Below are 16,623 nucleotides of genomic sequence, written 5' to 3'. Positions count from 1 at the left end.
CTAATTTCCATGGAACGGCTACAGAAGTTGGCGAATATCGTCGGACCGTCTTACTTTTTCGTTAATATTAATTTCGTGGAGACAGCGCACGCCCGTGCACCAAGAGCGGAGGCGAGTAATAAAGTAAATTCATTTCCATTTCTCTAGGAGCAAGTACGAAGGGAGAAAGAGAAATAGAGAGCGTGTGAGAGAGGAGGAGAAGGAGATAGAATGGGAGAGAGAGAGAGGGAGAGGGAGAGGGAGAGAGAGAGGGACAGACAGACAGACAGACAGACACACGGGAAGGGAGAGACCAACCGGCAATGCGGTACCGAAGTTCCGTAGCAGCCAACCAACCCCGTGGCAACCCCCTCTGCATCGCTTTATTATCTCGAAAGCTATTTCGCCGGCTGCCTACTCGCTAATAGGATTGTCACTCGCGTGCCTTTTGCCAGGCCAAGGGCGGATAGTTCCAATTCTCGGTATCGCTATCGTCGGTCGAAGATATTCCAACGCCGCGTTCGTACCTCGTTACCTCTCCTGCCGCCACCACAAACACCATGCGAAAATAAAAGATGAGAGATACGGGGCCAGAGAATAAAATTTACTCGCGGTCGTGACAGAGAGTCCGTGTGTAACACGGTTTGCGTGAAGAGTATCGTTCGTGTATCGCGTCCATCGAGAAATATATTCCTCGGAATCAGTTTTTTGTTAAATTTGCTTTTGAATCGTAACGGTGAATGGTCAAACGTTTTTCATGGAGAAAAAGGAGGAATCGACGTGGTGGATTCGTCGAATTTCGGAGGAATTTCTGATGGCTAGCCACATAGATAAACGCAAATTCGATATTGGCCATAAAACGTCTAACCAAATTCTAAAACTTCTGAAAAATCCTCTACCATAGTACGTTGTTCGATCGAGTCCCCACGGCGAAAATCGTCCGAAGGACGAGTTCAGTCCCAAGACAAAAAGGAAAAGGAAAGAGAAGAGAATTTGCATTCATCGAGCAGCAACAGGGTCGGACTCGTTGCGATTCGAGGGAAAAGAAAGTAGAGCAGAAAGGACATAAGGCGAGGGCGATCTCGAAGGCAGTCTTAACGATCTCTCGAATAATTCTCCCTGCCTCTCCTCCCTCGCCCGTCGCTCCTACGTTGGCCGTAAATTAACGCCACGTGGACGGTGTGTCGAACGAGGTGACGTCGGTAGAATTCGACGCACGATTTCGAAAGTTCTTCGATGGCTCAATTTCGTCAACGCCGACAAAAAAACGACTCGCCCCCTCGTTGGTTCGCTTTCCTCTTCCTTTCCTCGTGGGTGAAGTTTCCGTCTCTGCGGGGGCAGAAGATCCGAATCCGGGTTAATGTCACCGAGGTGGAAGAAAAAATTGCCAGCGATTCACGAACGTGCTGTAGACTCTAATATGTTTCGTGTATCCCACTTTACCATTTGCTGTCTCTCCCCAAAGTCCCTTCTCTTTTTCCTTCTTCCTTTTGCGTCAAATAGCGAAGGAGAAAGACAACAAGAGCAAGTAGAGAAAGAACGAGCGACAGAAGCGGAGGGAAGAGATGTAGAGGGTGGTTCGTCCGCCATGGTACTCGAACCCAATCCCACTTTCATAAGTTTTCCCAAGTTTTGCGGCAGCTAGTGCCGTCTAATAGCCGGCGTACCGTCTCTTCCTTCGCTTTCCTCCCCTTCTATCTTCTTTCCATCCTTACAAGCCGCGCTCTATCTGTTCCACCTTCTCTCCAGGCCACCATCGCTTCTTTTTTCCTTCTTCGGTTTTCCTATCGCAAAAGTTCGCGGCTGCTCTCCGACGAAGCTGCCTCGGAGACTTTTCAACGGTCCACGACGTAATTCACCGCGAATATCCCCGCAGACGTTCATGGAAATTGCGAGCAAGAAGAGCTAGCAGCAGAGGCGAACCAAGAGGAATCGCCGTACTGTTCGCTGCTGGATCTTCCTAGAATCCGACAAATCGACCGTGTCCTCCCGTTACGAGCTATTTTTCTTTTCTAGTCCCGTTTCACGATCGACGTCGAACCAGCGAACACACAACAACGATCCAGTTACGCTAAAAGGCGATTATACGGGACACGCGATTTAGGGGTGTAAACAGTTGGAATAAACGATTCCAAGACTCATTTATAGGGGTTGTATTTAAATAAATAGCAGAACCGTTTTTATACTACCGATCTTTATACTTTTATACATTTCACACTGCTTAGAAACAAATATGAAATTTCATTTCATCGTGTTTGAAATATCGTATGTAAAACTATTCCACTGCCTTCGTCGTTAATTGACCATTATAAACCTAGACTGTCTCGTCATAAACCAATACCTTTTGCTTGTCGTATTCACGCACACGCTAATGCATAGGATACTACGCTACCCTAGAGGATAGTTACAAATAAAAAAAAGAGCGAGTCTTGCGAAGACAGTTCTCGAAGGATTTGTGACAAACGACGCCTCGATCGACGTTATATTGAAATCTTAAGGGACGGTTATATTCTCTTAGATCGGCAGACACCATATGGTACACGGCAGGAGGATACGTCATTACCGCTGGGACGTCGAGCCATCGAGGAAGAAAACTGATACAAACGTGCTCTCCGCGTCCCTCCAACACCATGGAATTGATAAAGTTCTCCCAGTTTTTCGCCGCTACCTAAACTTCCCTAAACGGTAACTCGAAATTACGGACGCGTAACTTCCGGCCCCGTGATTCGATAAAAATTGTTTCGAACAGCAAGACAGAGATAAATAAGGGTTATCGACAACCAATTTTGGAACGTCCAGCCAACGAAACCTGTGGCCCGTTTTATGGAAATTTAATGGCCGTCGCGCTCGGAAAATTCTACGAATGAAACATAGTGGTTTCTCTTCTGTGTTAGGAAACAAGTGTAGCTTTTGTTTTTGTATAGGTATGAGCGACGTAATGTAACATTCGTCCTGAAACTTTATAGAATAGATTAGGTAGCCGTTCGAGAAACATGTTTCATTAATTTTCTACTACTCTTTTTTTATTATGTGTAGTTAGTTATAATGTTTTATTAAAGATAAAAAAAATCGCATAGAACAAAATGTTTTACCTTACATCGAAACATATTTTTCTGTTATTAGTCTAGCTATTTTTCTTCCTCATCTCTCTTGCTACTTTCTTACAACTTAATCTATTTCTTTTTTTTTTTGCATACTTTACTTTCTTATTACTATACGACCTCTAAGTCAACTATGGGTTAATCAACTATGGGTTGCCAAATATGGGTCAAACAAACAGGAAACATTATTCTCTTCTTTTCCCATTATACTTTCGAAAATGTATGCAAATTTATGATTCAACTCGATATAAAATATTTTGTGGTGCGCATATATGTAGATAAATACCAACTTCTTGAAAATTCTCTTTCTTTCCAGTTAAAATCCTAAAATCAAGCTACGCGCCAGAGATGAAAGTAAGAACGTTCAGTTGGAACTTTGAATCCGAGAAAATCAGCACCGGAACATTTGATCGAAGAAAAGCAGTAATTGCGTTGGACTCAATTATGTTTCATATCAACTTTCTCTGTTCACGAGCATCGTCGTGAATGTTTTTAACCCTTTATAGCTAGGCCAGACTTTACATCTCGTACAAAGCACATGGTTGTACGCAATAAATTTATCGTATTAATCCAGATACGGTGTCATCGTTGACGAAGGATGCTCCGACGTTCCTCAGATGCCAGATTTACGCTTGCAGGAACTTTTGTCAGCTGTTCCGAATTTAAACTTCTATACAAAAATCTTAGAAATAATCTGATAATTCTGATAAAAAAATACAAAAACCTAACCCCAATCTAATTACACGCTGTAATAACTTAGAGCCGATTTTATTTACAGAGTGCAATAAGATATACGAGCGGCAAATGTTCCGATCCGCTCGAGTATCGTTTCCCTGAACGAGACACGATTTCGTGGATCATACCGCTGTTCACGTTTGTGAACAATTTCCATATTGAAAACGATTTAAAGATTAAAAGGGGAATACCGTGGACGGAACACGCAACGCAAACACAGCTTGTTTCTCCATCCAAGTAAAAAGTATACACAACCGAATGAAAATATTGTTGATTAAATATTGGCGCAATCGTGAAATACTGCCGGTCTATATTATTATTCGTACGTATGGAACGGTACGGGATGATACGATGGAATTTACAATTATCGATAGCTCGGAGAAGCTTCGAAGTTATCGCGTTAATTCGTTATGCATTATGGATTTCCGATAATATAGGTTTTCAAGATGAAAAATCAAATTAGAATCATCGCAGCTGTGATGTATAATAATTAGACACGTTATATGCTGCTCTAATAGATAAAAGAGTGACTAGCAGCGAACTGGGAAAATGTTCTTTCTCATCGCGACAACGGTCGATCAAGCGCACCAACGACAACTAGAGAAAAAATTTACCAATTTTACTGTATTCAACTGTTGAAGGTCACCACTTTTAAGAAAATTCTACATCTGGTCTTTTTAGCTTTCTAAAGCACCGAAGCCATCTACAGCGTATAGACAAAAGACTGGGACGAAGGCAGACCATAAACAGTCGACAGGCGACGTTGGCTTCGGGGTTTTTCAGTTATAGAGTAACACTGCTAGCATGCGGATCTGGACCAGCTCATATTATTATTTCATTCATGTACTTTTCACTTGTGTATTTAAAATATATTTTTCTACCTTATAATTTATCCACGCGTCTCTCTCATTATACATCTAATGAACCTAACATCAACGATACAATTGCGAATGGCACAAGGTTTTAAAACTTGTAAACTTGTATCGTTCGTAAATTAAATCGAAGACGAATCGCGTCTGTAATATCTTACAGAGGAAATATAAACGGAGAAATCGTAATTTACCGTGGCAAAAACAAGTTCTCCTCTCTGATACGATGTTGTAAAAAGCAGAGTAGCGATAATTATAACAACGAATCGAGACGTGACATTAAATTCAAACGTCGTATTTCACAATCAAATTTTCAATCGCTTTCGCGATCAATTTTCACGCGTACTGCAGCTACATATATGCGTAGGTACACATCGAATCTTTCGATATCATCGTTCAGTTGGAATACGCAACTACATCTAGCAAGCGTTTGAGCTTGCAAATAAAGTGTCCACTTCAGTTGGCGAACGATCAATTCCACGAACTCTATGACAAGCTCCGCTAAGCGTTCATTTAACGAGAGAGATCCGTAGTCGATTCATCATCGACATTATCGTTGCCGTTTCAGTCGTTGGGGCTTTCACCGTGAAGGGCTCGGTTCATTTTTTAAAAATAAAGCCCTGACGACGAGGATCTAGGGCTCTTTTTCACTCCAACCACTCTTCTCCCCGATCACCTTTCTATTAGGCGCGCGATAAATCGACCAGTCATTCGGTCGGCCGCTAAGTCCAAAAAACTCCGCGCCGAGAGAGGATTATGAAGCCGTCGATCAGTAACTAAAGAAGATTAAGTGGCTCGAACGCGGTTTGTAAGTCTCTCTCTTCCTGTGTAGCCTCTTAGTACATCCTCTCGAACCTTATCCACGCTTCCGTAAGGACCGAGGAAACGCGCTAACTCGATAAAAAATGAGTCCCCTACGATCTCTCCTGGATCTACGCTGGATTATCCGAATTACAGCGAGGCGAGTGTTTTTCTCCATTCGATTGATACTTGACACTGAATTCATATTGCAAACAGGTATCGAGTCCAAATAGAGTTTAAACGATTGATTTTAAGTATTTCAAACGCTTAGAATACAAGTTATTGCACGATACACCGAGTTTCATAACTTGAACTAAGTAAATGTCTCTCTCTTGGACACTGTTGCTGTAACAAGTGTTGTAACGTGTTGTAACGTAACGACTTAATCTTCCGTGATTAACGATTAACGTGCGCACAACTTGGAAACATCCGATGTACGAAGAGAACGATAATTACTGCTTAGTTCGTTAGAACGTAATAGTCAACTTAGAGTGTCAAGGAGGAGGAAGCTGAATTATAAGGAATCTGTTACAATTTTAGAAGAGAGTAAAACTCGAAGTAAGAGGAATTTATGCATCGTTCGACTTTTAAAGGAACAATAATAGTAAGTAGAACAAGGAAGATTTTCTTAAATTCAATCTTTTTCATACACTCTAATCTAAGAATCCGACCTAATTTTCTGTAACAAATCGCCAAAGTAATCTTTCTCGACAATCTGGAACTGCATTCTACTCGACCATGTTTTAAAAGTAGAACTAAATACTAAGTGATGAATCGATTCGACCTATTACTTTCCACCGCGTAGATGAATACTAGATGAAGACGGAAAAATAAAACCACGTCGGAGATTAAACGATTTTCCGCGCATGTAAATTTGATTATACGGAAATATACTCCGTGGAAACAAAATTGCTCTCCGATCCTCTTCTCTGACCATTCGATAGAGATACGAGATTCTTTATTTTTATAACAGATACGAATTCGAAATCGTCTTGCATAGTTTAAATACAAAAACCGCGATTTTATCTACTCGCTATGACAGTTTACGATTAGTTTACAAACGATTTTTGCATCCTGATACACAAATCTTAATAATTGAACGAATGATCGAATTTATTGTTCGACTTACCAACTATGCTTCATTCGAAGATACCAAGCACGTTCTAAGATCACGTTTCATCAGGAATCACTTACCTGAAACAATAAAAATACATATGTAAGTACGTATAATAACGCAAAGTATACGGAATAAAAGAATCTAATACGTAATCTAAACTTTGAAACAAATTCTTCGATATTTTAAAGAAGAAAACTTTAAGTATATCAAATTAAAATCGTACAATAATCTAAGTCACCTGCAATACCTGTCATGTGCGTGTGCGCGTGTGTAGTGAGAAGGTGCAGAGCGAAATAAATTTTTAGTTTTCAACGTATATTATATTTATAACAGCATTTACCGCACAACGGCGCCGGGATGTACATACCACGTCGAACGTTCGAGTCAAACTATTTCTCGTTTGCTTCGTCTCAATGATATCCTTCACGAACTAACGTTGCGGAGCAGAGACGGCGCTTCTGTTTATATTTCGCAATGTCATTATAGCTTTTACGACTGCTGTAATATTGACAATTTCCAACGACCTCGATATTCTATTCACGTTTTATAAACGAAATTCGATATATAGCATGTCCTTACACGCATAAAGTGTAAAAACTAATATAAACAAATAGACACGATACAATGTTTTAGAACCGAAGTTCTAAGTAAATCGTACAGTTAAATATCATCTATTATTAAACATTCCTTTAGAATGCAGAGTACAATACTAAGTTGCCGTATATCGTCGAGAATCGTCGTATATTCTTTACAACGCTACCAAGAAACTCGTATGGCTATCGTAGAAAAAAGAGGTCACTTGTGACGTCTTGTGCAGCAAAGAATATGGCCTTGTGCTATGAAGTAATTTTTCGACGCAGAAACGCAACGTTTCTACGATCGGATCGATAGAGTGCATCGACACGCGAATAAAATTAGTCCCTGGTCGTTTCGAAATCACAATTATAAGAGTTGGAGTGAACGAAACGACAACGTGACGTCGCGTGTTCACTGCGAACGTGCAGAATTTACCGCATAGAGTGAGGTCAAGTATGCGTGTGGGACGATATAAAAGAGTTTCGAATTCGTTTATTAAATTCGCGGTGAATTCGGCCATACGCCTTTGAAGTTTGCTTCAGACGCATGAAACGCGACCGTATTTCAACTGTCTTTCCCCCAATTATTTTCAACTCCTTTTCTCTTCTCCTAGATAAACTTTTCGTTAACGGAGTCGTAAAAGTACGACGATATTTACCATCTTATTTAAACTGTACCTACTTAAATGGGACGGAACGTGCATGACTTACGAAGAGATGGTCTCTCTGAAATACACGTTCGTCGCAAATTTGTCAGATATCTGGGAAAGTGCTTTAGAAGAATGATAAAGGAAACACGTGCGATTTACGTGAATATTAAATATACTACGTGTCAATACTAACATCGCTTTCGCGAAACGTTAAATCGTTTCTGTGTGGGAAAATTCACTACTGGGTGCTGTAAAGATTATTATTTTCTTTTTTTCCTATTTTTTACTTATTCCTCTTATCTTATATATTCATGTAGCAATTAAGTAGCTGCGATTTTATCTAACTTTTGTCATAAAAATTCTAACGAAAGTCGAACATTAAATAATATTAATTTGAACGACTTGTACTACCAAGATACTAAAACTTCGAACGTATCGATTCTGGCAGTACGATCATAAGATCCGACCATGATTCCTAGAGCAACCTAATCCTGACTAAATTCTGTACCAAGCCAGACATCGGAGTTGCTGGAGACTGTGGCAAATGTGGTTCGAAGCCAGGGCAACGTTGAAAAGTAACCCATTACCAACAAAGCAGAGGGACGTGAAGGCAGCGGGAAATTTCTTGAGGAATCGTTCCGCGTTGACGCGTAAAAAATATTCTCGCGAAACGTGCAACGTTCCATGCACACGTGCGACGGTATAAGGAGTTTTACAGGCTGGTTTATTAGATTCACGGCCGACGAGAGAAAGGAGGGGCGCTCGAACAGCTAGGCAGAACGAAAAAGTTGCTTCGAATGGAACGAAGGAGCCGAGACACGTGAAATATGAATACGTTTCGGTTGATTTGTACCTCGCGTCTCGTATTTTGTCGTGTATTCGAGCGGAGGCGGCGGGAACTCGTCACGTACCGTTGCAGCCGAAACGTGCCTCAATTCTCACTCACGACTCACGAACAACGCGTCGCGCAAGCAACGCCGGCGACGCCGATGACGACGACGGCGACGACGACGCCGGTCTCCATGGCTCGCTACTACGCTTCTTCCTCCAAACTTGCCGGGGAACGCCATTTAACAATCGGCGGCTGCGGAGCATGGAAATGAAACCGCTTTCACGCGTGTCCTTCGTTTCTTTACTTATTCTTCGGAGTATCTCTGAGTTATTATAAAAACCATATGCATACGCTTTTAGCAAATAATGCACGACCTACGTAACAAAGAGGCGATAGGCTGTTTACGCTATCAGACGTATTTACGGTAAGTTTCCTTTGATGCTGAAGCCTAAATCAGAATTCTTTCCTATATAGTGACCGCACTAAAAAGAAAAAAAGAAGAAAAGAAGAAGAAGCAAAGAAAACACCGTACTTAAGACGTATTAAAGGAAATATAAGAAAAAGTAAAAACAGCGAAGGAACCGGAGAAAGAGAAGCCAGAAGCTTTCTGCGCTTAGAGGAACAGCGAGTCACGTAGTATTGCAGCCAGAACGTGCTTCAATCTTCGACAGAAGTACGCATTGCCGTTTCGTTCAAAGTTCCCGGAGAATTTTAACAACTACCGACTATCGCAAAGTTTTCACAGAAAATAAAAACATCGAACTGGAGCATATCCCGAATTCCCTGCCTATTTACGATCAAATCATAACGAGCAATTTCCACGCCCATTAAAACACGACAGGTCGAAACCTCGACGCCACGGACGAACGAGCGCGGGAAATTTGAATTGCAAAAATTTAATTACTCGTTCGCGAGGACAAAGACGAACCCGTCTGACGACGCCAGGAGAAAAGAGGGACGAACTTTTCTTTTTCTTCGTCCCCCTTTTTTCTTTCTCCTTCGGAGGGACGAGAAGAGTCACGTAGAACACGCGTGCTTCGATTCTCGACAGAACAACGGAAGAGAGAATTCCCAAGTACGCTTCCCACTTTGAAAGTTGCTTGGTCGCGCCACCTTGTCCTTTTTCCAACTGCATTAAGAGGCCTTTCTTTACCCTCCACGAGCGTCAAGAGTAGTTCCTTAAACGCTGAACGACACCGATGAAAAATAAAGTTATTTGCGAGCCGTTGCTTTCGCGATATGCGCTGCTACGCGCTTCAACTTTGCTTTTCTTCCGTTTCGCGAGTGCAGCTTTTGCTTCGCGGGAAATCGAGTGTTCATTCGCCAGAATTGTTTATGTTTTTTATATCGGACAAGAATTTCCTCTCTTAACGAAAGATAGAGAAATCTAATTTTAATAACGCTCTCTTTTCTAAATCGTTTCGTTTAATCGCTAAATCCATCTGATTTCTCTTCGAGTGTTGATAATTTATCGAATTAAACAAACAAGAGACAAAAAGTAGAATTTAATCACTCGATATTCGTCCCACGATCATCGGTGTTGCTTTTTATCTCTGGCCACGTATTTCAAGCGAGATGAAACGAGAATTTTCTGGCAATTAACGGCATGATCGGCGCGCGCCTTCGGTAGAAGTATCGCGAAAATTTCGCTGGATCGGTGAGAACCGTTTTTCCACGATAATTGTAATGGATCACCGAGCAAAATGCCATTACAGTAATTCCCGTCTACCCGACCGACGACGCGACGTCACGCCCTATATTCCGGCTATAATACGATCGACGGAATGGAAAAATATAAATTCACCGGCATCGGAGGCGTACAGAGTGGGCTATGAAAAACAGACGAGCGAAAAGAAGTAAAAAAAAAAAAAAAAAAGACAAAACAGAGAGGCGGAAAAGAGAGAAAAATAATTTCAATTGGAGGGCGATCGTTCACGCGAGCCACTCGAATCGATGTACCACGGCTTCCCGTCGCTCGCACCTACTTTTAATAGAAATAACATGGCCAATTGATCAAACAGTAACCGATCAGCCGTGATACCGCGTGCAACAACGGTGTGGATGGAAAGAAGAGAGCGAGAGGAGAAAAAACTGTACCTGATTGCGAGGGTAGAGAATACGGGAAACAGAGATCATCGCTCATCGAGATATCGTTCACGGCTGTGGTCGCAACAGCGAGTCTAATGGAAGAGAACGGGAACAAAACGCGAACCGCGAACAATGCAGCGGAAAAAAAGAGTGCTTTTTCGCATCGAAAGGGGTCGGTGGGATCGATAGACGCATCAGAGAACCTGGTGTTTCGCGGGACACTGTAGGTTTTCTTACTTTCGACCTCCTTCGTATTCGACCGAGGAATATTTGACTTTTGTAAATGGAATACGATAATTTTATAAATGGAGCGACGAACAGTCGAGCACAGGTGACTTTCTTTTAGCAACTTTTAATCGATGCGTAGATTAATGGTTGTTTGTGAGCGAGTATACACCTGGATGAATTATTTAATGACCAAAGGTACCGACACGGTGATTTAAGGATAAACGATGACTAGCTATGTCACGATAAATAATTACGAAAGTACCGCGATCTCTATCAGTTACACACGCAAATCTCGCTAAACTTAGCATCCGAAGAACCAAATTAACAAACACAAGCACAGACGCGATCTCGTCTGTCGGCCAAAAATTTCCACCGAAACAGTTAAGCCAGCGTTCAATTTAACGCCAGCAGTGAACATAAATCAATCGCAAGCGATTCGCCAAATTTCGCGTGCCAATGCATCGCGGCCTATAAATTGAAGATCGATTGCCATATGAATCCGCAGCCAAGCGACGTGACAGAAAAGAAAAGAATTCGAACAAAAGACTTTCTAAAACACAACAGAACGGGGAAAGAACAAACGTTTGCTCGTGTTACACTACCTACAGAAATATATGTGTGTATATATATATATATATACGTATGTATAGAGGAGAAACACGCGCGACAAGAAAGAATCGACGACCAGCAGTGGAGGAATGAAGTTTGCGATGGTGGTACGGGCGGAACTAATCAAGAGGCAACAAATAAACGTCGGGCTATGAAAAATACCGATACAAAATGCGTGAAACGTAAGCGGAAGCGCGTTTTATAATGACGGCGTTGGTGGCGTGCGTGCGGTTTGAACGCTAGCAAATTGTGCCGGTATAAAAAAAAAAAAAAAGAATCAACAGACCGAGGGAGTGGGAAGACGAAGAGCGGAGGATGGAGCGAAAGAAGAGAAACAGAGAGGAAAAACGGCGATGCAATTGGTAGTGGGAGAGGTTGTATGTTCGTGGGTCGAGCGAAAAATCAACTTTTCCGTATCGAACGAGCCAGACTCGAATCGTTCACGCACGATTTTTTTCCAATTGTTGCGTCGCCTACACCTCCAACCCCTCCTATACGTTATGCAAACACGTGGCGCGTGCTATCTAGCCGCGTTTAAAATCGCCGTGTCCCGTGACTTAATTTTTGAAAATTAGATGGTCGATTCTTCGGATTGAAGTATTGGAACGGAAGGTTCGGTAGTTATTACAATTAACAGCATCGATAAAGGCTAAGCTGTATAAAGCTATGGGAATTTCAAGATTAATATCGAACACCGCGAATTTTACCACCCTCGTCCACTTTTCTTTTCACCTACGCAAGAACAGCAAAGACAGCTGGCAGGTCGACCTTCGTAAAGCGGCGAAGAATTCAACCGTTATTGAATCAATATTGTGCAAACCTATCAGTACCACCACCACCTACTTCTCTCTATTTTCCTCTTTTTTTTTTTTTATCTATCATCCATCCTTCCGTTCTCCCTTTTTGTCTTTCTTCCGTCCACCCTGCTTTCTTCTCTCCCTTTTCTCTCGCTCCTCTCTTGTTTGCGCTCGCTTTCTCCGTTTGCGTCGCCTGTCCAACGGAGTTCTCGATATGACGCCGCTGAAAAGTATTGTCTACTCGTCGAGCTATCGATCCGTGTGTAAATATTGGACGCGAGAGAGGAAGTGGGAAAAAGCGAGGGACGCGACGCGGTTAGGCGAAAGCACGGAAAAGAAGGCTGCGAGAGAGGGTGGTTGAACGGGGATGGATCGTCCTCGTTACGGAAACTCGGCTTTCGTATAGTCTTTCGAATGCAGATGGATTTAATGGAGTGGCAGTCTCGCTACGCTTCCGCTTCAGCCCCAAGCTGGACCAGGAAGAAGACTCTTAGGATCAATTAAAGGAAATCTCTTTGGTATCACGGGGCGCTTCTATCGATTACCGTGTTTAAGCATCGGTGAAATCGTTAGCAGTACTAGAAACACTTCGTCAGAGCATTCCTATGTAACTCTTTTCTCGAGCGTTCCACTTTCGAACTGCAATCGAGTTGTTTGTCTCCTCTGCAGGATGTTTCTAAATCTTCGCTTCTAGAGTGGAACGCGACGTGCTCGACTACGAGCCGAGAGAATCATTTTTAACCGTCACCCACGCTGGACGACGAACCGTGAAATCGAGCCAATTAATCATCTTCGTTTCTCGACAATTCGATCGCGCGCAACTCTAAAAATCTCGTAAACAGTTGGTTGTAAAATTTCCTCGTAGTCCTCTATTTTATCTATTCTTATCGTGTAACTCGTAACCGTTGCATGGGGCGATCGCGTACGTTACAAAATAAATAAAAGATGGCGTCCGTAGGTGCCCACAAGAATTTGAGGGTTAAAACGAAAGTCGATGACAGTGATAAGACAAAGATGCGTTGCTTTCTCCGAAGAAATACGTATACGTGCGCAGAGATACCTGGTGAATATAGAAGAGGAAAATGGAGAGACGCGGCGTTTCGGCTTCGTTTCATCCTTTATGTCGAGGAAGAAGCTACGCTACGCTGTCGGTTGGCTAGCGGGAACGGAGAACGAGCCAAGCTGAATTACAACCCCTTGCGAGATACCGCAAAATTCGCGTTCAAGATTAAACGGGCGTAAGTCGTTGTAGCCTGCAGCATTTAACAAGCTGGCCCTTTGCGGTGTCGGGCCGCCGCCACGGCGCCGCGCCGCTGCGGCCATGGTGTTACGAACGTTAGCCGTTTCTTCTTTCCATATTTACGTACGTCACCTGAACCGCCTTCTTCGAGTTCCCGACGGTGTTGCGTGAAACTTCATTTTTAACCAGATAATGATAAGAAAGGAACTGGACCAGCAGGTCGCGCAATAAACGCGTGATATTTTCAAAAAGATCTCTGTTTCAGTCGTTTTAAGATCATAAAATACTCAATCGTTGCTTTGATGCGCCATTCGCTTGAAATAACTAAGAATTTCACAAAAATATGTCCATTTGTTTGGCGTTGATACAAACCCATAAATAAAGAAATAAAGAAACGTAAAGAAAAGATAAAACGAAAGACGATCGCCCTTCGTCCATTTTCGCGCTTGTGGAACGAATTTAGAGAATGGAGCAACAAATCTATCGGCGCCATCATGAGAAAATAACGCGCGGTAAAGCAGGTAAACTCGGCTAATTTATATATACCGTCTCATTCAGGGCCGAGACCGCGTTCAGTGGCTGCGCGGGGCGAAACGAAGAGAAAATAGGGGTGTGGGCGTAGAGAAAGAGAGGGTTGGGTGTGCAGTTAATCTTCCCGGTCCACTAGACGGTAGGAGAATCCGGCAATTAGTTCGTATCCAGTGCATTGTCTTGCCTCGTGTTCTCTCCTTCTCCCTCTCTCCTCTCCGCCTCTCACATTCTCTCTCTTTTCCACTCGTACCCCTTCTAATACTTCATACAGCCTCTTCCGGTCGAAATCTCGTGACTCTATGTAACGCAAAAGATAACGTCGTATTAACTGTATGTAATTAACAGGTAACTCCCTATTGTTGGCTGCAGCCTGTGTTCCTGTATCATATAGCCGGCTTTTTAGAGTGGAATCTATTGGGTATATGTGTCTCGCGGCATTATCGCCAGCAACCACCAAAAAGTTATCAAACTCGTATTGGTCAAGCGTGTAAGAGAAACGTTGAAAGTCTTTATAACGCGATTTTCTGCAATGCGAGATACGCGACAAAGTTGTAATTTTTTCTCCGTCTTTTCCACTTAAATTACACACACACAAAAAAAAAAAAGAATGCTAGAGAATAATATCTTGCGTACCCTATGCATATATCCATTGTCGCGATTCTGTAAGGGTCAAATTTTCAATTTCGATAGAAAAGCATTTATCACGACTATCGTTGATTTTCGTAAAAGGCATAAGATTTCACCGGTGCGGCGCGGCAAAAGAACGACAAACCACGAACTTATTCCAGCCGCGTCACATAAAATATTCAAGATGAGCAGCAGTAACGCAACCGCGAGTTCTTGCATAAAATAACTCCCAATATCATGCTACCGTGCCGTTCTTACGACTGTGCAAACACTGGACCACCTTCTTCGTCTTTCTCTCGTACCACGTCTGGCTCAACCGTGAAAGATGATAGCGGTGAGAACGGAATGCCATTAGCATTTCTCATTTCTGCTTTTTGCCATCCCTTATCTATCGTCAGCCGGCGTCCCCTCGGTTCACCGTCGTCCGCGTCCTGGTCCGCCACGGCACGTTCGAAATGGAAAATTTGCCGAAAAAAAGGAACACGATCCTTGCTGTACCGCGTCCTGTGATCTAATATTTGGCCACGCGACAGGAATTAACAATGGCGCGAAATATTCTCTTGCCCTTTCTTTAAATAAAATATAAGTTTCTTCTCTCGCGCGTCTCGTCGTTCTCTTTTGTCCAAAAGTTTGATACGAAATTAGAGAAAAGCATCGTAAGTTTGATCCTCGATTTTGATCATCCTTATTACTAAAGACGTCACGCTTAATACTTTTGTAAAAGAACTTTGAAAAGAAATTTGTCACACGATGTACAAATAACTATAGCTAACTTATTAAAAATAACTAATAACTACAGCTCAAGAAGAAGTCCCGAGAACCAGCTAAATTAGCGAACTAGCGAAATCCCAGTTCGAATTTACTTATTCGCCGTTCTATTTAATTAATGTAAATAATTTGCTTGGAAATTCCTTCCTCTTAAGCCCGGCATTCGAAAATGGTCGGCATCCACAGATATAAGAAAATTTTGCGGGTGACTTTAATCGTGCTTGGAAATTTCCCAGGAGCAACGGGGAAGTTTTGAAGCGAAGTAACGCGAGAATCATCGAGTTAACCCAGAGATTCTCAACTAGGATTTCGCGATTCTCTCGACTACCGTGCCGTGAAATACCGGGATCGTTTGATTATTTATGAAATTAAGATTCCGTTCGTTTACACTCGATAACTTCCAACCAATGATAATTGCAAGCTAAAAAAGAAGTAACAAATATTTCAAGTAAAGACGTAGAATAACTAGTTAAAAGATTTAATTAAACGTAAAGTATCTGAGCAAATTGGGAACATACCCTACAGACATAACGGGATGCAATTGCGCGTATTAACTGAAAGGCGTGTAACGAAATACGTAATGCAGAGAAAAAACAAACCTTTATCCCATGTACTTTACAAAAAATCACAAGAAATCTTCAAAAATATAAGATTGCGAATCTATGAAATTCTTACGCAAAATTAGAAATTGATCATTCTGGCCATTCGTTTATGTAGCATCAATCTGCCATCATTTGGTACATTCCGCTAAAATTCATGTACCAAAAGTTTTCTTTCGACGTGACTATGTTTAAAAAAAAGACTCGTACGTTGTACGTTTTATTGCTAACTTTGATGGTGAATCGCGAGCGCACGACGAATGGAAAAGACCGAGAATCAACCTGACCAAAATCCTTTCGTCGAGAATCGAATATTCCGGGCAACTTTTTAATTGGAACCGAGAGACGAACGGCGAGTTATCGGCACGGATTCGCCGCAATTTCACCCGAGATTCCCGAAGATTAAAACTGACGTTCTTCGACGAACGGACGCAAATGCAGATACGCTTTCAACCTCTTCTCCTGCTGGAAACATCC

At 42.3% G+C, this 16,623-nt stretch overlaps 1 protein-coding gene across 15 annotated transcripts in view; it reads right to left on the bottom strand.

The window, feature by feature from the left end:
• The window catches only part of LOC122570930 (mediator of RNA polymerase II transcription subunit 12-like), a 406,261-nt gene that overhangs the window by 139,685 nt on the left and 249,953 nt on the right, over positions 1–16,623 (bottom strand). The window contains exons 1-2 of one of the 15 annotated variants that reach the window (XM_043733943.1): positions 6,850–6,887; positions 6,615–6,679 (exon numbers count right to left, since the gene is read on the bottom strand). The exons of the other annotated variants lie outside the window; for them this stretch is intronic. The gene's annotated coding sequence lies outside the window, so the exon portion shown is untranslated. Of the gene's footprint in view, positions 1–6,614; positions 6,680–6,849; positions 6,888–16,623 lie in introns of those variants that run through there. 15 annotated transcript variants of the gene reach the window in all.

Source organism: Bombus pyrosoma, linkage group LG9, assembly GCF_014825855.1.
Source record: "Bombus pyrosoma isolate SC7728 linkage group LG9, ASM1482585v1, whole genome shotgun sequence".
Taxonomy (NCBI): Eukaryota; Metazoa; Arthropoda; class Insecta; order Hymenoptera; family Apidae; genus Bombus; species Bombus pyrosoma.
This window is presented reverse-complemented; position numbering and strand designations above follow the sequence as displayed.